The sequence below is a fragment of the Lynx canadensis genome, chromosome A1, assembly GCF_007474595.2.
Source record: "Lynx canadensis isolate LIC74 chromosome A1, mLynCan4.pri.v2, whole genome shotgun sequence".
In the NCBI taxonomy this organism is placed as follows: domain Eukaryota; kingdom Metazoa; phylum Chordata; class Mammalia; order Carnivora; family Felidae; genus Lynx; species Lynx canadensis.
In genome coordinates, this window is record NC_044303.2 from 114,273,983 (window position 1) to 114,298,185 (window position 24,203).

A 24,203-nucleotide genomic window follows, 5' to 3' on the forward strand; every position below is an offset into this window, starting at 1 on the left:
GTCGTGTTCCTGATCTCAGGGAAAAAGCTCTCAGTTTTTCCCCATTGAGGATGATGTTAGCTGTGGGCTTTTCATAAATGGCTTTTATGATCTTTAAGTATGTTCCTTCTATCCCGACTTTCTCGAGGGTTTTTATTAAGAAAGGGTGCTGAATTTTGTCAAATGCCTTTTCTGCATCGATTGACAGGATCATATGGTTCTTATCTTTGCTTTTATTAATGTGATGTATCACGTTGATCGATTTGCGAATGTTGAACCAGCCCTGCATCCCAGGAATGAATCCCACTTGATCATGGTGAATAATTCTTTTTATATGCTGTTGAATTCGATTTGCTAGTATCTTATTGAGAATTTCTGCATCCATATTCATCAGGGATATTGGCCTGTAGTTCTCTTTTTTTACTGGGTCTCTGTCTGGTTTAGGAATCAAAGTAATACTGGCTTCATAGAATGAGTCTGGAAGTTTTCCTTCCCTTTCTATTTCTTGGAATAGCTTGAGAAGGATAGGTATTATCTCTGCTTAAAATGTCTGGGAGAACTCCCCTGGGAAGCCATCTGGTCCTGGACTCTTATTTGTTGGGAGATTTTTGATGACTGATTCAATTTCTTCGCTGATTATGGGTCTGTTCAAGCTTTCTATTTCCTCCTGATTGAATTTTGGAAGGGTGTGGGTGTTTAGGAATTTGTCCATTTCTTCCAGGTTGTCCAGTTTGTTGGCATATATTTTTTCATGGTATTCCCTGATAAATGCTTGTATTTCTGAGGGATTGGTTGTAATAATTCCATTTTCATTCATGATTTTATCTATTTGGGTCATCTCCCTTTTCTTTTTGAGAAGCCTGGCTAGAGGTTTATCAATTTTGTTTATTTTTTCAAAAAAACAACTCTTGGTTTCGTTGATCTGCTCTACAATTTTTTTAGATTCTATATTGTTTATTTCTGCTCTGATCTTTATTATTTCTCTTCTTCTGCTGGATTTAGGCTGTCTTTGCTGTTCTGCTTCTATTTCCTTTAGGTGTGCTGTTAGATTTTGTATTGGGGATTTTTCTTGTTTCTTGAGATAGGCCTGGATTGCAATGTATTTTCCTCTCAGGACTGCCTTCGCTGCATCCCAAAGCATTCGGATTGTTGTATTTTCATTTTCATTTGTTTCCATATATTTTTTAATTTCTTCTCTAATTGCCTGGTTGACCCACTCATTCTTTAGTAGGGTGTTCTTTAACCCCCATGCTTTTGGAGGTTTTCCAGACTTTTTCCTGTGCTTGATTTCAAGTTTCATAGCATTGTGGTCTGAAAGTATGCATGGTATGATCTCAATTCTTGTATACTTATGAAGGGCTGTTTTGTGACCCAGTATGTGATCTATCTTGGAGAATGTTCCATGTGCCCTCGAGAAGAAAGTATATTCTGTTGCTTTGGGATGCAGAGTTTTAAATATATCTGTCAAGTCCATCTGATCCAATGTATCATTCAGGGCCCTTGTTTCTTTATTGACCGTGTGTCTAGATGATCTATCCATTTCTGTAAGTGGAGTGTTAAAGTCCCCTGCAATTACCACATTCTTATCAATAACGTTGCTTATGTTTGTGAGTAACTGTTTTATATATTTGGGTGCTCCTGTATTCAGTGCATAGACATTTATAATTGTTAGCTCTTCCTGATGGATAGACCCTGTGATTATTATGTAATGCCCTTCTTCATCTCTTGTTACAGCCTTTAATTTAAAGTCTAGTTTGTCTGATATAAGTATGGCTACTCCAGCTTTCTTTTGACTTCCAGTGGCATGATAAATAGTTTTCCATCCCCTCATTCTCAATCTGAAGGTGTCCTCAGGTCCAAAATGAGTCTCTTGTAGACAGCCATTAGATGGATCTTGTTTTTTATCCATTCTGATACCCTATGTCTTTTGGTTGGTGCATTTGGTCCATTTACATTCAGTGTTATTATAGAAAGATATGGGTTTAGAGTCATTGTGATGTCCGTAGGTTTCATGCTTGTAGCGATGTCTCTGGCACTTTGTCTCACAGGATCCCCCTTAGGATCTCTTGTAGGGCTGGTTTAGTGGTGACAAATTCCTTCAGTTTTTGTTTGTTTGGGAAGACCTTAACTCTCCTTCTATTCTAAATGACAGTCTTGCTGGATAAAGGATTCTCGGCTGCATATTTTTTCTGTTCATCACATTGAAGATCTCCTGCCATTCCTTTCTGGCCTGCCAAGTTTCAGTAGAGAGATCAGTCACAAGTCTTATAGGCCTCCCTTTATATGTTAGAGCACGTTTATGTCTAGCTGCTTTCAGAATTTTCTCTTTATCCTTGTATTTTGCCAGTTTCACTATGATATGTCGTGCAGAAGATCGATTCAAGTTACGTCTGAAGGGAGTTCTCTGTGCCTCTTGGATTTCAATGCCTTTTTCCTTCCCCAGATCCGGGAAGTTCTCAGCTATTATTTCTTCAAGTACACCTTCAGCACCTTTCCCTCTCTCTTCCTCCTCTGGAATACCAATTATGCGTATATTATCTCTTTTTAGTGCATCACTTAGTTCTCTAATTTTCCCCTCATACTCCTGGATTTTTTTTATCTTTTTCTCAGCTTCTTCTTTTTCCATAATTTTGTCTTCTAGTTCACCTATTCTCTCCTCTGCCTCTTCAATCCAAGCTGTAGTTGTCTCCATTTTATTTTGCAGTTCATTGATAGCATTTTTTAGCTCCTCCTGGCTGTTCCTTAGTCCCTTGATCTCTGTAGCAAGAGATTCTCGGCTGTCCTTTATACTGTTTTCAAGCCCAGCGATTAATTTTATGACTATTATTCTAAATTCACTTTCTGTTATATTGTTTAAATCATTTTTGATCAGTTTGTTAGCTGTTGTTATTTCCTGGATGTTTTTCTGAGGGGAATTCTTCCGTTTCATCATTTTGGATAGTCCCTGGAGTGATGCGGGACTGTGGGCATTTCCCCTGTGCTGTCTTGAATAACTTGCGTCGGTGGGCAGGGCCGCAGTCAGACCTGATGTCTGCCCCCAGCCCACTGCTGGGGCCACAGTGGGACTGGTGTGTGCCTTCTCTTCCCCTCTCCTAGGGACAGGATTCACTGTGGGGTGGCGTGGCCCATCTGGGCTACTTGCACACTGCCAGGCTTGTGGTGCTGGGGATCTGGCATATTAGCTGGGGTGGATCGGCAAGGTGCACAGGGGCGGGAGGGGCAGGCTCAGCTCGCTTTTGCTTTTCCTTCAGAGATCCACTTTGGGAGGGGCCCTGCAGCACTGGGAGGGAGTCAGACCCGCCGGAGGGATGGATCTGCAGAAGCAGAGCGTTGGGTGTTTGCCCGGTGCAAGCAAGTTCCCTGGCAGGAACTGGTTCCCTTTGGGATTTTGGCTGGGGGAATGGCGAGGGAGATGGCGCTGGCGAGCGCCTTTGTTCCCGGCCAAGCTGAGCTCTGTCGTCTGGGGCTCAACAACTGTCCCTCCTGTTGTCCTGCAGCCCTCCCATTCTCTGAGCAGAGCTGTTAGCTTATAACCTTCCAGATGTCAAGTCCTGCTTGCTGTCGGAACACACTCCGTCCGGCCCCTCCACTTGTGAAAGCCAGACTCAGGGGCTCTGCTTGGCCAGCGGGCCGCCCCTCCGCCCTGGCTCCCTCCCGCCAGTCTGTGTAGTGTGCACCGCCTCGCCGCCCTTCCTACCCTATTCTGTGGGCCTCTCATCTGCGCTTGGCTCCGGAGACTCCGTTCTGCTAGTCTTCTGGCAGTTTTCTGGGTTATTTAGGCAGGTGTATGTGGAATCTAAGTGATCAGCAGGACGCGCGGTGAGCCCAGCATCCTCCTACGCCGCCATCTTCCCAGGATCCCACTATGTGTTTTTAAAGATCTATACTATGTGTGTTTTAATGATCTTGTATTAAAACAAATTTTAAAAAAATTGGGTGCCTGGGTGGCTCAGTTGGTTAAGTGTCTGACTTACACTCAGGTCATGATCTCATGGCTCGTGGGTTCAAGCCCAGCGTCAGGCTCTGTGCTGACAGCTCAGGGCCTGGAGCCTGCTTCAGGTTCTATGTCTCCCTCTCTCTGCCCCTTCCCCAGCTCACACTCTGTCTCTCTCTCAAAAACAAACATTTAAAAAATTAATTAAAAAAAAAAAAACACAGCTTGTCCCTTGACTTTCCCAAAGTGGCCCTTGCACTGTAATTAAGACACTCATTTATTTTATCCACACCATATGGTCAGTGCAGTCTCTGGGCCTCTGTCCACTGTCTCTTCCTCTGGTCTGGAAAGTAACCAGTTTTGATCCATAATTTCCTTTAAGGTCTAGTCCAAAACTCACCTTCCCTAGGGAGCCTTTCCTCAGCAACCCTGACTCACACTGTGTCTCCAATCCTTGGGACTACTCAGCACACATACCCAAAGTCATCTCTTCCTACTGCCCACCCCTTCTCCATTTCTACACATAGTACTGTGCTTCCAGCCTGCCAGCCTGTCCCTAACAAAACTGTGAGCATCTCACCCACAGATTCAGGCCTTTATATATCTTGACTCTCACTGAATGATTAGCATGGAGTCAGATCTATTTGATGAGTGAAAAAAAGACTACTTAGAAACTTTCTATTATCTAGAGAAAATCAACCTTCAGAAATTACCCAAATTCTTCAAATCATAACATATAGCGGGACTAAAAATCCATTTGTCCAATTAATCTTGCCAGGGTGAAGAAATTAAAGATTAGTATACAAAAAGAAAAGAAGAAAATATTCATTATTTATCTTCTCATGAGTTCAGATACAACATCTGTTTTCTTACAAATTTCCAAAAGAGGATCACACAGGCATCTTATGGTCTCACATCAACACAAGAAGGCCTACGTACCTACTGAAATTGACATTGTTAACAACCGCACCAAGCCAGACATTGTGTGAATTGTTTTAAGTGCATTATCTCAAATAACCAACATAACAATGCTGTGAAGAACCTCTCCGCTCCATACCCAGGAGTAGAGCGCATGATTGGACCATCATGGAATATACGATAGGGCCCTTCTGACTCAGTTTTCAATGAACAAAATGAGAGCTATACTCTCACATGCTGCAGATCTTCTCTGATGAAATGAAACAGGGCCCTGAAATAAGACTGTCTCCTGGATATAAGGACAGCTGAGAGCAGCAGCATCCTATGCAGTCCACACTTGGGAAAAGACTTCCAGAAAATCTTGCATAGCAGAGAAAGGAGGAGACAGATCATTTTCAGCCTGAATAGAAGGCCTTCCCAAAGCCTTCCAGATATCCTGAGGGACTTCAGGTGAGCTAGCCAGATACCTTTGGAATGGCACCACATAGGAGTCCCCGCTCCTTGAAGAGCATAGGACATTTGTCCTTGAAATCCATCCACTCAGTTCTGAGGAAGCTCAAGCCACATGGAGAAGCCACATGGAAGCCTTCTAGCCTTAGCTAAATCCCAGCTGACAGTCAACGTTAACATGACAGGAGCAGAAGAGGAGTGTCCTCCTGTCCCACCCAGGCTTGCCAGTAGTCTGAGGAGGAGGTGAGGATTTATGGTCTGAGGCTGCCCACCAAGGTGGACACCAGCTCTCTACTTTCTTATCAGCCGGGACCAGACATCCCACCCTGCGTGCCACACCCCCCCCAACCTCTGTATACCAAGAGGAAGGGATTGACCATGGTCAACGGCCTTCAACAAGTCTAGCTCCATGACAATGGAACCCAAGTGTGACCAGAACCCACACTGATCTCACAGAAAGTGGTGGTCCACCTACTTCAGAATCAATAACAAAATAGAGTGTGGGCCTTTGAGTGTTGGAAAACTTCCTTGCAAGTTCATCTAGAAGATGCACACAAGAAAGTCACATATTTTATTGGACCAAGGAAAACCATGCCAGGTAGAAAGGAAGGCCCTGGTGGTACCTGGCTGGCTCAGTCAGTAAAGCATGTGACTCTTGATCTCAGGGTTGTGAGGTCGAGCCCCAAATTGGGTGTAGAGATTACTTAAAAATAAAATCTTAAAAAGAGAGATAAAGAACAAGAGGAGTTGGGGCGCCTGGGTGGCGCAGTCGGTTAAGCGTCCGACTTCAGCCAGGTCACGATCTCGCGGTCCGTGAGTTCGAGCCCCGCGTCGGGCTCTGGGCTGATGGCTCAGAGCCTGGAGCCTGTTTCCGATTCTGTGTCTCCCTCTCTCTCTGCCCCTCCCCCGTTCATGCTCTGTCTCTCTCTGTCCCAAAAATAAATAAACGTTGAAAAAAAAAAAATTAAAAAAAAAAAAAAAAAAAGAACAAGAGGAGTTAAGATGGCAGAGTAGTAAGGGGACCCTGGGCTTGCCGCATTCCTTGAACATAGCTAAGTCAACATGAAATAATTTTGAACATCTTGGAAATTAAGGATTAATCCTGAGGATCAAGAGAACAATCTGCATAATTAGAGAGAAAGAACCTGTCAGGTGAACTGGAAGAGAGAAAAGCCTTGCTGCCACAGAAGGTAGGGAGCCCTTCTCACAGAAAGGAGGAGAGAGTGGGAGACAGAGCACTGCATCTGGTTTTTGCAAGAAAAGCACTCCCCCAAAACCAATGACTGGGGAATCAGGAGGAACATACTACTGCAAGTTTTTGCGAACACTGGAGTTCAAATTCTGAAGGTTTTGAAGTCTGTGCCATTCATTGGAGTTGATCTGGGCAGGTGGTGATGCTCCTGGGGAAGAGGGCTGAGGCCCAGGAGTGGATAGCAGACAGCATAGTGTGGGAATTCCCTGGGTCACCCCGGGAGAGAACATTCCCCTTCCTGGAACGCAGTTGGAAGAAGTTAGATTACCTCTCCAAGGACAAAAGACCCAGCTGGCCTCTTTCAGCAGCCGTTCAACAGCAGGGGACACAGGCATGTGCAGAGTGTGGATAACCTGATCTGCAACTTTTTACTGGGCTTCACCATAAACTCCAGGCAACTGTGCAGCCAAGGGACTGCTTTTCTGGGACAGAATGGCACCAGGTGCAGCATTGTAAGGTTCTCCTCGAGAGTGGGGAGTGGGTCTGAGCCTTGACAGGTCCTTTAAGATGTGGAGTTTTGGGGCTGCCTGGGTGGTTCAGTCAGCTAAACATCCAACTCTTGATTTCAGCTCAGGTCATGATGATTCGTGGGATCAAGCCCTGCCTGCTTCAGGCTCCACGCTGACAGTGTAGAGCCTGTTTGGGATATTCCCTCTCTCTCTCTCTCCCTCTCTCTCTCTTTCTCAGATAAATTAATTAATTTTAAAAAAAGATTTGCAGTTTTGAATCCCAGCTGCACATCAAAGACAAAACACACAAGAACTGTGGCTCCGGGAATGTTGATGGCCCAGGCACAGACGGGTTGAGGGCAGGGATCTGACAAAAGCCTGGGACACAGGAGAAGAGACTGTTTACTTATATGTGAGGGTTTCCTTAACAGCGGAGAGCGCAAGCTCCCCACCCCAGGACAAGAGAGCAGGGTTATGCCATCTTCCCCTGCCCACCAGCATGGTTGGACTTTAGTGAGCAACACGGCACCCCCCCCCATTGGAGGCTGGGGTCCTTACACCATACCCCACCCCCACGTGTCCTGCAGGGGCATCTTTACCAGGGCAGGTCTGTGAGCCAGTGCAGCAGGCCTTGCCTCCAGAGGACCAACACAGGCACCCCACATTAACCAAGTCTACTGATCACAGAGTGCTCCAAAGCATCAGCTTCAGCTCTAGTAGAAATAGGACTAGGATTTTTTAAATTTTGATGCTTTTCTTTTCTTTTCTTCTTTCTTTTCTTTTCTTTGGAATCAGGCTTATAGTTTTTTTATTGTTTGTTTCCTTTTTTCATTTTTTGATCAGGCTTTTCTTTCTTTCTTTCTTTCTTTCTTTCTTTCTCTTTGGAAACAGGCTTATGATTTTTTGTTTGTCTATTTGGTTTTTTGTACCTTTTCCTTTTCTCTTTTTTGCATCAGGCTTTTTTTTTATTTATTTATTTTGATAGAATGAGCAGGGGAGGGGGACAGAGAATCCCAAGCAGGCTCTGCACTGACAGCAGAGAGCCTGATGTGGGGCTTGAACTCATGAGTGGTGAGATCATGACTTGAGCTGAAGTTGGGCGCTTAACCACCCAACCCACCCAGGTGCTCCAGGCTTTTTTTTCTTAATCAGGCTTATTTAAACAAATAAAAGCATACCTAGTTAAAGGTTCAAATATTCCACACTGCAAACAAGGAAGAACTCTGCAGAGGACTGAGCTGGGGGAAACAACAGTCAAATGACAATAGGATAATGTACACAGCATACACCAAAAACACTTTCTGAAGCACCAAGCCCTGGATAGTGTGTGACTCCTTCTTAATATAGGAGTACTCTTAGGAGCAGGAAACATAACAAGCTTTCATAACATGCAAAAGACAGAAGCCAAGACAAAATGATAAGAGGAGGGAATTCTCCCCCAAAGAAAGATTAAGAAGAAAACATAGCCAGGGATTTGCTCAAAACAGATATAAGCAATATATCTGAACAAGAATTTAGAACAATAATCATAAGAATAATAGCTGGGATTAAGAAAAGCACAGAAGACAACAGAGAAATCCTTGCTGCAGAGATAAAAGACCTAGAAACTAGTGAGGCTGAAATTTAAAAATGCTATAACAAAGACGCAAAACTGAATGGATGACATCACAACAACGATGCAAGTACCAGAGGAGCTAATAGGTGATAGAGAAGATAAAATTATGGAAAATAATGAAAGTGAAAAGAAGAGGGAAAGAAAACTATTAAATCATGAATACAGGCATATGGAACTAAGCAATTCTATAAAGTGAAATATTATCCCAATCATAGGAGTTCCAGAAGAAGAAAAGCATTAAAAAGGGGCAGGTTTAGCCACTCTGGAAAACAGTGTGGAGGTTCCTCAAAAAATTAAAAATAGACCTACCCTATGACCCAGCAATAGCACTGCTAGGAATTTACCCAAGGGATATAGGAGTACTGATGCATAGGGGCACTTGTACCCCAATGTTTATAGCAGCACTCTCAACAAGAGCCAAATTATGGAAAGAGCCTAAATGTCCATCAACTGATGAATGGATAAAGAAACTGTGGTTTATGTACACAATGGAGTACTACGTGGCAATGAGAAAGAATGAAATATGGCCCTTTGCAGCAACATGGATGGAACTGGAGAGTGTTATGCTAAGTGAAATAAGCCATACAGAGAAAGACAGATACCATATGGTTTCACTCTTATGTGGGTCCTGAGAAACTTAACAGAAACCCATGGGGGAGGGGAAGGAAAAAAAAAAGAGGTTAGAGTGGAAGAGAGCCAAAGCATAAGAGACTCTTAAAAACTAAAAACAGGGGCGCCTGGGTGGCGCAGTCGGTTAAGCGTCCGACTTCAGCCAGGTCACGATCTCACCGTCCGTGAGTTCGAGCCCCGCGTCGGGCTCTGGGCTGATGGCTCGGAGCCTGGAGCCTCTTTCCAATTCTGTGTCTCCCCCTCTCTCTGCCCCTCCCCCATTCATGCTCTGTCTCTCTCTGTCCCAAAAATAAATAAAAACGTTGAAGGAAAAAAAAAATGAAAAAATAAATAAATAAAAAGGGGCAGGTTTATTTGAACCAATTATAGTTGAGAACTTTTTAAAAAAATTTTTTAACATTTATTTATTTTTGAGAGACAGAGCACAAGCAAGGGAGGGAAAGAGAGAGAGGGAGACACAGAATCCAAAGCAGGTTCCAGACTCTGAGCTGTCAACATTGAGCCCAACATGGGGCTCAAATTCACAAAGCATGAGAACATGACCTGAGCTGAAGGTAGACGCTTACCTGACTGAGCCACCCAGGTGTCCCATGGCTGAGAACTTCTAATCTGAGGAAGGAACAGGCATTCAAGTCCAAGAGGCACAGAGAACTCTCCTCAAAATCAACAAGAACAGGTCAATACTAAAACGTATCATAGTAAAACTTGCAAAGTACAAAGACAAAGAAAGAATTGTGAAAGCAGTTAGGGGTGAAAGGTCCTTAACCTACACAGGAAAACACATAAGGTTAGCAGCAGACGTGTCTACAGAAACATGGCAGGCCAGAAGGGAGTGGCATGATATATTCAATGTGCTAACTGGGAAAAATATGCAGTCAAGAATACTTTATCCTGGAAGGCTGTCATTCAGAACAGAAGGAGAGATAAAGTTTCCAAGACAAAGCAAAAACTAAAGGATTTCATGAATACTAAAGCAGCTCTGCAAGAATTATTAAAGAGGACTCTTTGAGTGGAAAAGAAAGACCAAAAGTAACAAAGACTAGAAAGGAACAGAGACAGAAAGAGCGACTTTACAGGTAATACAATGCCACTAAATACATATCTATCAATAATTACTCTGAGTGTTAATGGACTAAATGCTCTAAACAAAAGACATAGGGCATCAGAATGGATAAAAAACAAGACCCATCAATATACTGCTTACAATAGACTCATTTAGACCCAAAGACACCTCCAGATTGAAAGTGATGGGGTGGAAAACAATTAATTATGCTAATGGACATCAAAAGAAAGCTGGAATAGCCATACTTGTATCAGAAAAACTAGGTTTTAAACCAAAGACTGTAATAAGAGATGAAGAAGGGCACTATATCATAATAAAGGGGTCTATCCAACAAGATCTAACAACTGTAAATATTTATGCCCCAAACTTGAAACAGCCAAATGTGTAAATCAATTAACAAACTTAAAGAAACAGTAATAATACAGTAATAATACTGATAATAATACAGTAATAGCAGGGGACTTTAACACCCCACTTATAGAAATGAACAGATCATCTGGGCAAAAGATCAACAAGGAAACAATGGCTTTGAATGACACACTGGACCAGATGGACTTAATACATATATTCAGAGCATTTCATCCTAAAGCAGCAGGATACACATTCTTTTCTAATGCACATGGAACTTTATCCTGATCAAAACACATACTGGATCACAAATCAGGCTCCAACCAGTACAAGAAGACTGAGATCATACCATGCATATTTTCAAACCACAATGCTATGAAACTTGAAGTCAATCACAAAAACAAACAAACAAAAAAATTGGAAAGACCATAAATACATGGAGGTTAAAGAACATCCTACTAAAGGACAAATGGGCTAACCGGGATATTAAAGAAGAAATTTAAAAATACATGGAAGCAAATGAAAATGAAAACACCATAATCCAAAACCTTTGGAATGCAGCAAAGGTGGTCCTAAGAGGGCAGTATAGAGCAAAACAGGTTCTCTTCAAGAAGCAAGAAAAGTCTCAAATATACAATCCAACCTTACAGCTAACGGAGCTGGAAAAAGAACAGCAAATGAAACCCAAAACCACCAAAAGAAGGGAAATAATAAAGATTAAAGCAGAAATCAATGATATAGAAGCCCCCCCCAACAAATAGAACAGATCAATGAAGCTAGGAGCTGGTTCATTGAAAGAACTAACAAAATTCATAAACCCCTAGCCTTATCAAAAAGAAAAGACAAAGAACCCAAATAAATAAAATCATAAATGAAAGAGGGAAGATCACAACCAACAACACAGAAATACAAACAATTATAAAAGAATTATTATGAGCAATTATATGCCAACAAATTGGGCAATCTGGAAGAAATGGACAAACTTCTAGAAACATATAAACTACCAAAACTGAAACAGGAAGGAACAGAAAATTTGAACAGATGCATAACCAGCAAAGAAATTGAATCAATAATCAAAAATATCCCAACAAACAAGAGTCCAGGGCTGGATGGCTTCCCAAGAAATTTCGACCAAACATTTAAAAAGGAATTAATACCTTTTCTTCTCAATCTATTCCAAAAAACAGGAGTGCCTCAGTGTCTCAGTCAGTTAAGTGTCAAAATCTTTATTTCAGCTTGGGTCATGATCTCACGGTTTATGGTTCAAGACCTACACTGTGCTCTATGCTGACAGTATGGAGCCTGGTTGGGATTCTCTCTCTCTCTTCCGCTCTCTACCCCTCCCTGTCTCTGTCTCTGTCTCTGTCTCCTAAAATAAACTTAAATTTAAAAATTAAGACTATTTAAAAAAAACAGATATGGAAGTAAAACTTCCAAATTCATTCTATAAGGCCAGAATTACCTTGATTGCAAAACCAGACAAAGATTTCACTAAAAAAGAGAATTACAGACCAACATCCCTGATTAACATGGATGCAAAAATTCTCAACAAGACACTAGCAAATTGAATCCAACAGTTTAAAAGAATTATTCACCAGAATCAAGTAGGATTTGATTTGCTCCTTGGGCTGCAGGGGTGGTTCACTACCTACAAATCAATCAACATGCTACACCACATTAATAAAAAGGATAAGAACCATATGATTCTCTCAGGAGATGCAGAAAAAACATTTGACAAAATACAGCAACTTTCTTTTTAAAAAACCCTAAGCAGGGTGCCTGGGTGGCTCAGTCAGTTGAGTGACTGACTTCGGCTCAGGTCATGATCTCACGGTTTATGAGTTCAAGCCCCGGGTCAGGCTCTGTGCTGACAGCTCAGAGCCTGGAGCCTGCCTCTGATTCTGTGTCTCCCTCTTTCTCTGCCCCTCCCCCATTCATGCTCTGTCTCTCTTTGTCTCAGAAATAAGTAAACATTAAAAAAAAATTTTTTTTAACCCTCAAGAATGTAGAGATAGAAGGAACTTACCTAAACTTCATAAAGGTCATACACAAAAGACCCACAGCTAGTATTATCCTCAATGGAGAAAACCTCTCAGTTTTCCAAAACAGGGATGTCTACTCTCACCACTATTGTTCAACATAGTAGCGGAAGCCCTAGCCTCAGCAATCAGACAACAAAAAGATATCAAGGGCATCCAAACTGGCAAAGAAGAAGTCAAACTTTTCACTCTTCACAGATGACATGATACTCTATGTGGAAAACCCAAAAGACTCCACCAAAAAACTGCTAGAAGTGATATATGAATTCAGCAAAGTCACAGGATATAAAGCAACTACAGAAATCTGTGGCATTTCTATACACCAATAATGAAGCAGCAAAAAAAGAAATCAAGGAATTTATGCCATTTACTACTGCACCAAAACCAATAAGACATGTAGGAATAAACCTAACCAAAGAGGTAAAAGATCTGTACTCTAAAACTTACAGAACACTTATGAAAGAAATTGAAGAAGACAGAATGAAACGGAAAAACATGCAATGCTCATGAACTGGAAAAACAAATATTGTTGAAATGTCTATACTATCCAAAGCATCTACACATTCAATGTAATCCATATCAAAATAACACCAGAATTCACCACAAAGCTAGAACAAACAAATCTAAAATGTGTACGGAATCAGAAAAGACCCTGAATAGCCAAAGTAAGTTTAAAAACAAAAGGAAAGTGGGAGTCATCACAATTTCAGACTTCAAGCTGTATTACAAAGCTATAATCATCAAATAGTATGGTACTGGCACAAAAACAGACTCAAAGATCTAGAGAACCCAGAAACAGACCCACAAATATATGGCTAACTAATCTTTGATAAAGAAGGAAAGAGTATCCAATGGAAAAATACAGTGTCTTCAGCAAATTCTGCTGGGAAAACTGCAGAAGAATGAAACTTGACCACTTTCTTACACTGTACACAAAAATAAACTAAAAATGGATGAAATACCTAAAGGTGAGACAGGAAACCATCAAAACCCTAGAACAGAAAACAGGCAGCAATCTCTGTAACTTTGGCCATAGCAACTTCTTACTAGACACATCTCTGGGGGCAAGAGAAATAAAAGCAAAAATGAACTACTAACAGGCAGCCTATGGAATGGGAGAAGATATTTGCAAAGATAATGGGTTAGAACACAAAATTTATGAAGAACTTATCAAATTTAACACCCAAAAAATAAATAATCCAGTTAAGAAATGAGCAGAAGACATGAAAAGACATTTCTCCAAAGAAGATATACAAATGGCATAACAGACATAAGAAGAAAAAAAAAAAACTCAACATCACTCATCATCAGGGAAACACAAATCAAAACCATGAGATACCACCTCAAACCTGTCAGAATGGCTAAAATTAACAACTCAGGAAACAACAGATGTTGGCAAGGATGCGGAGAAAGGGGAACCCTCTTGTGCTATTGCTGGGAATGCAAACTGGGTGCAGCCATTCTGGAAACAGTATGGAGGTTCATCACAAAATTAAAAATAGAATTACCCTACAACCTACCAACTGCAGTACTAGGTATTTATACAATGGATACAAAAATACAGATTGGAAGGGGTACATGCACCACAATGTTTACAGCAGCATTATCACAATAATAGCCAAACTATGGAAAGAGCCCAAGTGTACATCAACTGATGAATGGATAAAGAAGCTGTAGTGTGTGTATGTCTATGTGTGTGTGTGTGTGCGTGTGTATGTATGTATATATATGTGTATATATATATATAGACACACATATATGTGTCTATATATGTATATACATACATACATATATGTGTGTATGTATGTATATACATATATAGACACATATATATGTGTCTATATATGTATATGATGATATTACTCAGCCATCAAAAAGAATGAAATCTTGCCATTTACAATGACATGGATAGAACTACAGTGTATTAGTCTAAGTGAAATAAGTCAGTCAGAAAAAGACAAATACCCTATGATTTCACTCATATGTGGAATCTAAGAAACAAAACAGTTGAACATAATAGAAGGGAAGGAAAAATAAAGTAAGATTAAAATAGGAGGCAAACCATAAAGACTCTGAACTACAGAGAACAAACTGAGAGCTGCTGCAGGGGAGGTGGGTAGGGGATGCACTAAAAAGGTGATGAGCATTAAGGAGGGTACTTATTGGAATGGGCACTGGGTGTTATATGTAAGCAATGAATCACTAAATTCTACTCTTGAAATCAATACTACAATATATGTTAACTAACTTGAACTTAAATAAAATCTTGGAAGGAGAAAAGAAAAGAAAAGAAAGAAAAGAAAAGAAAAGAAAAGAAAAGAAAAGAAAAGAAGACCCTTTTATTTTTCTTTATTCAGAAAAATAATCTGAATGTCTTCTCACCAAAAATAAAAATAAAAATAAATTTTAAAAAATCCAGCAATCCCTATCAAAATAACACCAGTGTTCTTCACAGAGCTAGAACAAACAATCCTAAAACTTGTACGAAACCAGAAAAGATCCCAAATAGCCAAAGCAATCCTGAAAAAGAAAACCAAGGCCAGAGGCATCACAATCCTAGACTTCAAGATGTATTGCAAAGCTGTAACCATCAAGACAGTATGGTACTGGCACAAAAACAGACACTCAGATCAAAGGAAAAGAAAAGAGAACCCAGAAACGGACCCACAAACATATGGCCAACTAATCTTTGACAAAGCAGGAAAGAATATGCAACGGAATAAAGACAATCTCTTCAGCAAATGGTGCTGGTAAAACTGGACAGCGACATGCAGAAAAATGAACCTGGACCACTTTCTTACACCATACACAAAAATAAACTCAAAATGGATGAAAGACCTAAACGTAAGACAGGAAGCCATCAAAATCCTCAAGGAGAAAGCAGGCAAAAACCTCTTTGACCTTGGCTGCGGCAACTTCTTACTCAACACGTCTCCGGAGACAAGGGAAACAAAAACAAAAATGAACTATTGGGACCTCATCAAAATAAAAAGCTTCTGGGGCACCTGGGTGGCTCAGTTGGTTAAGCATCCAACTTCGGCTCAGGTCATGATCTCACAGTTTGTGGGTTCAAGCCCCGCATCGGGCTCTGTACTGACAGCTCATAGCCTGGAGCCTGCTTCGGATTCTGTGTCTCCCTCTCTCTCTGCGCCTCCTCTGCTCATGTTCTGTCTCTCTCTGTCTCTCAATAATAAATAAACGTTAAATAAATAAATAAATTAATTAATTAATTAATTAATTAAAAAGCTGCACAGTGAAGGAAACTATCAGCAAAACTAAAAGGCAACCGACGGAATGGGAGAAGATATTTGCAAACGACATATCAGATAAAGGATTAGTATCCAAAATCTATAAACAACTTCTCAAACTCAACACCTTAAAAACAAATAGTCCAGTAAAGAAATGGGCAGAAGACATAACTGGACACTTCTCCAATGAAGACCTCCAGATGGCTGACAGACACATGAAAAAACACTCAACATCACTCATCATCAGGGAAATACAAATCAAAACCATGAGATACCACCTCGCACCTGTCAGAACAGCTAATATTAACAACTCAAGAAACAACAGATGCTGGTGAGGGTGAGGAGAAAGAGTATCTCTTTTGCACTGCTGGTGGGAATGCAAACTGGTGCAGCCACTCTAGAAAACAGTAAGGAGGTTTCTCAAAAAATTAAAAATAGAACTACCCTACAACCCAGCAATTGCACTAGTAGGAATTTATCCAAGGGAAATAGGTGTGCTGTTTCGAAGGGGCACATGCACCCCAATGTTTAAAGCAGCACTATTACTGATATATGTATATATATATACATACAATGGTAAACGAAATTAGTCAGAGAAAGACAAATATATGACTTCACTCATATGAGGAATTTAAGATACAAAACAGATGAACATAAGGAAAGGAAAGAAAAATAATATAAAGATGGGGAGGGGGACAAAACATAAGAGACTCTTAAATAAAATATAGAGAACAGAGGGCTGCTGGAAGGGTTGAGGGAGGGGGGATGGGCTAAATGGGTAATGGGCATTAAGGAATCTACTCCTGAAATCATTGTTGCACTCACTATATGCTACCTAACTTGGATGTAAATTAAAAAATTAATTAATTAATTTAAAAAATCTTTTAAAATCTAAACAGCATCATTATTTACATTTACTAAAAACTGCGTAATAATTCATCAACTGCATATATTTTTACTAATCATTTCTGTAGTTAAGTGTTGAGATTACCTTAAAGTTTTCCATATTATAAACGACACTATGATGAACTTTTACTGTATTTTGGATTATTTCTTTATGACAGATTCCTAAAAGTGGATGTCAGGTCAAAAGTTATAAAGATTTTTATTTACTATGCCTGATATATATTATAAATCCATGATGAATTCTTCAATGTCTTTTGGCTCTAGGATATTAGAATTCAACAACTAAGAAATGGAATCCTCTCATGGTAAAAATTTTTTAAGGCAGACAGTAATAGTACAGAATAGTAAGAAATAGTCAAGAAAGCATATTCTGGAATAGAACTGCCTGAGTTCAAATTCCAGTTATATCACTTGCTAGATATGTACACATAAACAAATTACCAAATCCTTCTGAGACAACATACATACAGCACTGGGTCTGGACATAGTAAGGGCTCAAAAATGTTAATCATTGTTGCCTTTAGATTACTAAAAAAGAGATGAATTTGTAATTGAAAAAGCCAAGAATTATCTTCAAATAACAGTAAGAATAAACAAAAAAAAACAAATGACAATATAATACTCTTGTACCTATATTATAAATAAGCAGGTTCATTTACTGTGAATACTGTTCATACTACTGTGGTTATTACACATGAATAAAAATAAATACAATTCTGGGGTTCCTGGATGGCTCAATCAGTTAAGTGTCCAACTCTTTTTTTTTTTTATTTTTTTTTTTTCAACATTTATTTATTTTTGGGACAGAGAGAGACAGAGCATGAACGGGGGAGGGGCAGAGAGAGAGGGAGACACAGAATCGGAAACAGGCTCCAGGCTCTGAGCCATCAGCCCAGAGCCCGACGCGGGGCTCGAACTCACGGACCGCGAGATCGTGACCTGGCTGAAGTCGGACGCTTAACCGACTGCGCCACCCAGGCGCCCCTGAGTGTCCAACTCTTGATCTCAGCTCAGGTCTTGATCTCAAGGTTATGAGTTCAAGCCCCATGTTTGGCTCTGCAATGGGCATGAAACATACATATAAACATACATACATACATACATGCTACCTTAACAAGTGCTTATTCTCTTTAAAACCTTTACATACACAGTCTCATTTAAGACTCACAACAATGCTGTATGGTGTTACTAATAATAATAACAGCAGCTAATACTTTCCAACTGTTTATTATGTGTCATTCATGGTTCTAGGTAATAACTTATTAATCATTATATAACCTATGAAATAGGGCTTTTCATTTTCCTATTACCCTCATTTTACAGACAATTCAATCAAGTTACACAGAGGTTAAATAACCTGTCCAACAATACAGAGCTAATAAGGTAGATGTCATTATGCCCATCTTGTAGATAAGAAAACTAAGACTTGGGATAATTACTTGTAAAGGTAGGTAACTAGGACAGGCTTTGAACCATTATCTGTCAGACTATCAAGTCACAGTCTTTTATTCTACAACTCTGTCACCTTTGTTTTGTTTTTTTAATGTTTATTTTTGAGAGAGAGAGAGAGAAAGAGAGAGAGGGAGCAGGGGAGGGGCAGAGAGAGAGGGAGACAGAGAATCTGAAGCAGGCTCAAGGCTCTGAGCTGTCAGCACAGAGCCCGACACAGGGCTTGAACTTGTGAACCATAAGATCATAACCTGAGCTGAAGTCGGACGACCTTTGAATGGATGCACTTATACAGAGAATGCCCTGCACAAGACAGCAAATGTTCAAAGTTGGCTTCCCTCATTCCTGCCTTCTTTTGCCATAAGCAGTGGTAAACTAGTGGTGTCATTTGAACATGTGTCTCTAAGAATAAAATTGGGAAGGCAAGCCTAACACAAAAGCCCATATAATGAAGTGTGCCCCTTAAATGGATTCTTTCTCTCTCCTGAGGCATTCTCTGCTGCAGTCCTAGCATGCATCCCTGAGAGTTTCTAATGCCTACCTTTAGGATACTTGGCAATTCCTAATGAGGTGCTTTTGGCAAAACTTCTTCAAAGGATTGTTTGAACATATGCTAGAGAAGTCTCCTGTTTCCCAGTGCCTCAGAATGCCCTCAAAATTCTTATCAGTGGGAGAAACAAATTTGCATGAAGCCTCCCAAAACACCTTGAAAAAAACTCACATTTTCAAAGGGACTGAACCCACAGGAAGAAACCTGGATTGAAGTCCTAAGCTTGAATACACTGATTGTTTAATCATGGACAAATTATTTCCCTTCTCTGTGCCTCAGTTTCCTCTTCTGTAAAGAGAAGCTGGATTAGCTGGCTTTCCAGAGCTACTAGAGCTCTGATTCAAGGAATGAGAGGAAAGTGAGCTTGGAGTCTAAAGCACTGAAATCCCAGGAGGGCAAGAGTTGTATGAAAGCCCAAAGCTCAGAAAAGATTTGCAACCATTAACCAAAACCTTCCAGGGCTGGATTAACTTCTACAGCAGGGGAAGTACCCTGGGATTTTAATTTAAGAATGTGAGTCCTGTGAGAAATTATTTCATGTGGAGTTGAAGGATTTTGTGGAGTGAGAGACGTAGGCAGTGGTAAAGGAATAAATCCTCTTCACCTTTGCAAAGCAGAGCAAAGCAAAATCCAAATCCCTTTCCTACTTGTTTTCCCTATGCTAAAGACAGGAGCAAAGATAGGATCCTGCTGCCACCTTGTGGCACACTGGGCAGTTTAGAAAGAAGGGTTTACTTAATCTGAGTTCCCCAGATTTCCCCAGGTTTCCCTCAGGAAACATCCCTTATAATTACACAGAGCTTGAAAACTCACAGAAACACTTCCAACCCTATTATCTCATCTCATTCTCGCAACAACTATGTAGAGTAGCAGAAGGGAAGTTAAACTCCATTTTACAATGGAAGAAACAGAAGCTCAGACCAACTACAACATTTGCCTAAAGTCACAGTTAGTAACTGGCAATCAGGATGGGCACTCACACCTCCTCCTGACTCTAAATCAGGCAATTCGTTGAGGATGAAACAGGTTTAGATATGCTCTAGGACTAGGAATTTGAGAGAGGGAGCCTTACAAAGAGGAAAGCTTAATTTCTTCTACAGATAAAACTGGCCAAAATCCCTAATTAGACTGCATGGCTACAGAAAAAAAGCATCCAAATAAGCCTGAATTCCTGCCTTCCTTCCTAGTTTGCAGATTCTTGGTTAACATCTCTAGGCCTCTCCAGCTGCTCTGCCTCCCTCAGCTCCCCAGCCCAGATTACCCATGGAGCTCAAGACTTATTTACAGCTAAATGCTGAACACCAAATGGATCCTAGGCAAGGAAGCCACAACACCCAGAAATCAGCAAGAACTACTGGGAGTGCTGTTCTGTCCCAGGGTTACAGTTCATTGTATTTGAGACTCCGTCCAAATTTTCTTACAAGTTTTAGAGGGAAGCCCAGTTGGCTTGCCCCATAATGATGTCATGCTCATTGAAACCTGAGGGGCAATGCTGTGGTTGTATGATTTTTCAACTGGCATATGGGTATGATCTGAAATTAATCTGACAGCTTCCAATTTCTCCAAGGCAACCATAACTTATTTGACACAGAATTGCAAAGTCCAGTGCCTATACTTTCCACCACCCATAAGTATCCCTTTAGTTTCACTCATTCATTCATTCACTAAGTGAATAGTGCACATTTCACTAAATGAGAAGGGTACTGCGATAAGCCCTTCGGTAAGGACTTTGTTGCCTAATGGTGAAGAGAGGGAAATAGGTAAAGAACATAATTATAATTATGTGAGATGCAAGTATTAAGTGTTTGAGGGTTAAGAGAAAAATAAGAGTTTTTCTCACTTGGGGTTAGAAGACTAGGGATAAGAAGTGGATAAAGAACTAATTCGTGGATATTTCACACATAAAACCCTTCACAGTCTGGCCTTTACAAACCCTCCCTCCCTTCTCTTCTGCTACTACTTTGCTCTCACCCTACCATATTCTGAACCCAAGTTTTCTTCAGTACTTTAAGGATTAAGAGTTAGGCTTAACTCTTAATCAGACAGATCTGGACTCTAATCCCAGCTCTGACACATTAAACAATGTGGGGCAAGTGATGCAATTTCTCGAAGCCTCAGTTTCCTGATCTGTAAATTGGAGAGTATAGTAAGACTCATTTTCAAAGGTTTTTGTGAGAGTCAAGTGATATACATGTATGCAAAGCACCTGGATTTGTGCCTGACATGTAGTAAAGACTTAATAAATAGTAAATGATATGGTTCATTATCTCTCTGCCTTTGATCATGTTTCTTTTGCCTGAGATTCCCTTCACCTTCTCAAATTGTTTTATCCGTATTTCTCCTTTAGAACCATCACAAGTCTTTTTTCTTGAGTGCCTTACGCTTTGCCAGCTGTTTCCCAGTGAGTGCTCAGAACCTTGGTTCACATCACCTTTACTGTATTTATGGGATACCAATTTGTATTTGTTGTATGTCTTTCAGATATGTGAGGCTCCAGAGGGCAGAAGCTAGCTAGGTCTTCCCCATTCTGCTCTAGCACCTAGCACAGTATATGACTCATGGTACTACTAGAGAAATTATTGTTGAATAAAAATTATGTCTCAGCTGAACCTTAAATAAATAAATAAATAAATAAATAAATAAATAGGAATTAAAGCATATCTTTGGATGGTCTTTTGAATGTGAATACTAACTTATTAATGCTGTACATGAAATCATTGAAACCCACTAGAACTGATTACCAAGGATTAACCTTTAATATAAACTGAAAGCACCAAGTGGGTCAAAATTTCATTAGGGGAGGTTGGAGGTGGATGCATGGATAAATGGAAGGATTGGAAGGATCCTGGATCCCAGGTGGTGGCTCAGAAAATGGGTGCAGGCCTTCCTTGGGTAGGAGTATTCAATGAGGATGGGAAAGGAATCACTTTATGACTAAAGTAGACTCTCTGTTCCTCCCTGTTAGACAGCTGCATCTTCTGGCACAGTGCCAGCTGCATCCCTGAGACACACTGGTGGAATTGAGAGTAAACAGACTCGACTGTACTGGGCCCCAGGTCACCAGGGCTGCTTTGAACTCAGGCAAACTGAATACTGTCACCACCAATCACCCCTTCATTGACCTCAACTACATGGTTTATATGTTCCAGAAAGAATCCACCTACAGCAAATTCAACAGAAGTCAAGGCTGAGAACAGGAAACTTGTCATCAATGGAAAGCCCATCTCCATCTTCCAGAAGAGAGATCCCATCAACATCAAATGGGGTAATGCTGGTGCTGAGTATATTGTGGAGTCCACAGGGTCTTCACCACCATGTAGAAGGGTAAAGGGTGGGGCCAAGAAGGTCATCATCTCTGCCCCTTCTGCTAATGCCTCCAAGTCTGTGACAGGCATGAACCATGAGAAGAATGATAACTCCCTCAAGATTGTCAGCAATGCCTCCTGCACCATCAACTGCTTGGCCCGTCTGATCAAGATCATCCATGACAACTTTGGCCTCATGGAGGGAGTCATGACCATAGTCCATGCTATCACTGCTACTCAGAAGACCATGGACGACAGCTCTGGGAAGCTGTGGTGTGATGTCCAAGGGGCTGCCCAGAACATCATTCCTGCTTCTACTGGTGTTGCCAGAACTTAATGGGAAGCTCATTGGCATGGCCTTCTGTGTATCCACCCTCACCATGTCAGTCTTGGATCTGACCTGCCACCTGGACAAAGCTGCCAAAAACAAGGTGATGAAGCAGGCATTGGAGGTTCCCTGCAAGGGCATCCTGAGTTACACTGAGGACCAGGTTGTTTCCTGCAACTTTAACAGTGACACCCGCTCTTCCACTTTAATGCTGGGGGTTGCACTGCTCTCAGTGACCATTTTGTCAAGCTCATTTCCTGGTATGACAATGAATTTGGCTACAGCAACCAGATGGTGAACCTTATCGTCCACACGGCCTTCAAGGAGTAAGAGTTCCCTACACCACCAGTCCCAGAGAGAGCAAGAGGAAGAAAGAGGCCCTAAGCTGCTGGAGAGTCCTTGCCCCAATTCATTCCCCCAACAAATTGAGAATCTCCCAAATTCTACAGTTTCCATCCCAGACCCCCTGAAGAAGATGAGGGGCCTAGGAAGGCCTACCTTCTCACATACCATCAATAAAGTACCCAGAACATCCCCCCCCAACCAAAAAAAGAGTGGGTAAGAGAGATTCAAGGATGGAAAAAGAGGAAGATAAAAAACAAACATCACAATTTTTCCATTAAGGTCCTAAGAGGAAGGCAGTGCCTTGTACATGTACCTATCATGTATAAGGTCATCTAAACGAAGGGAAATGACATAATTTCTGGATACTTATGAAAAATTACAGGGGATGCAAAGAAACAGGATCATACATTCATAACATGGATAAAATTCAATTAATAGAAATAGAATACAGAAATGACAGCATAGAGTAGACAAAGATATTAAAACAGCTATTATAAATACGCTTTACTTGTTAAAGTGATAGAAGAAAACATAAGTATAACAAGGAGAGACAATAGAAGACCTCTAAAAGGGTCAGTCTGTAGATTAGAGCTTTCTGACTGTTCACAATGAAACCATTCTTTACCTGCTGAGAAGCAACCTTATCTGTCATCACAACAGAGAAAGAGGTCTCCAGATCCTTTTTATGTGCCATTATTTCCTTAATTATTTTTCTGGTGTCACTGCCCTTCTCCAGCTCCAATTACATGATATTGTCCCACAGCATACTGATGCTCTATTCATTGTTTTGCTTTGCTTTGCTTCAGTCTTTTTTGTCTGTGCTTTATTTTGGATAGTTTCTATTGTTATGCCTTCAAGTGTCCAATCTTTTCTTCTACTATGTCTAATCTATTAATCCCATCCAAAGTACTTCTCATCACAAATATTTTTAATTTCTAGATTTGGATCTTTTGTTTTGTATCTTCCATTTTCTCTCCTTGTTATACTCATGTTTTCTTCTATCACTTTAACAAGTAAAGCATATTTATAATAGCGGTTTTAAAATCTTTGTCTATTCACTCTACGCTCTCGTTTCTATATTTTGTTTCTATTAATTGAATTTTATCCATGTTATGACTGTATGATCCTGTTTCTTTGCATGTCCTGTAATTTTTCATAAGAATCCAGAAATTATGTCATTTGCCTTCCTTTAAAGATTACAATCATGTGATACCTGCTGTCCAATGCCTAAAATACTGTTCTATGTATCTTGCTGGGTTTTTTACTTGTTGAAGGTCCTTATACTCTATCATGGCTGGAAATGGAAGGCCTTGCAATCCTAAATAAATTAACTCACTAAGCATCAATGATTGCTTACATCACGATGAAAGAGATAATCAGAAATTATGTGCCTCC

The 24,203-nt window shown here is 40.6% G+C and overlaps 1 pseudogene; it reads left to right on the forward strand.

Annotated features, from left to right (window-relative positions):
• Positions 1 to 6,675: 6,675 nt before the first annotated feature.
• LOC115516420 lies at positions 6,676 to 22,793 on the forward strand (annotated as a pseudogene).
• Positions 22,794 to 24,203: the final 1,410 nt, after the last annotated feature.